We start from the raw sequence: 859 nt of genomic DNA, 5'->3' as shown, positions 1-859 counted from the left end.
GATGAAGATGAAGATGAAGATGAAGATAAGGATAAAGATCATAACCCATTTACTTAAATTAACTCACCTCAACTCATTAAACCTCCGTTTAAAAACTTACTCCACCTGAGCTCACCACACATTAATTCACCGCACCTTAATTCCCCACACCTAAATCCGCCACTACTTCACTCCCCACACTTTAACCCCCCCGCACCTAATTCCACCACACTTAAATCCACCACACCTTAATTCACCACATTATTTCAGCACACCTCAAATTTCCCACCACACCTCAACTCACCACCCCTCTTAAGACCACCACACCTGAATTCACAACGCCGTAACTCCTGCACCCAATTCCACCACACCGCAACTCGCCAAACCCAATTTCACCACATAACATGTTATCACTTGATGTGGCATCAATGACAACATCATTTTGCACAAGGTGAACCAAAATAAGCAAGATTTTTTATCTTATGAAATATAAAATAATAGCGGCGTTCATATAAATTGATAAACTTCCGAAACGAGATAAAATGATAATTAAATCAGTTTATCACTTTTGATGAAGACCCCGAATATATTGCAATATAATGATGTGTCCATATGTTTTTGGGTTTTTGGTATCTTAATAATAATAATAGATTGGCGCATACACATATGTTAGTGTTTGGCCGAGCTTCTCCTCCGGTTTGTGGCATACGCCTTGATGTTGTCACACAAAGCGGAGGGACCTACAGTTTTACGCCGACTCCGAACGGCGATTGTATTTTTATGAGAAGCTGTTTTTCATGGCAGAAATACACTCGGAGGTTTGCTATTGCCTACCGAGGGACGACCGCTGTTAAGAAAAAACCTTTTTAACCGACTTCCA

The sequence above is a fragment of the Rhagoletis pomonella genome, unplaced genomic scaffold (assembly GCF_013731165.1).
Source record: "Rhagoletis pomonella isolate Grant_MI unplaced genomic scaffold, Rhpom_1.0 Rhpom_scaffold_00001, whole genome shotgun sequence".
Lineage (NCBI taxonomy): Eukaryota > Metazoa > Arthropoda > Insecta > Diptera > Tephritidae > Rhagoletis > Rhagoletis pomonella.
The sequence above is the reverse complement of the archived record's forward strand: the minus strand, read 5'-3'. Positions refer to the sequence as shown.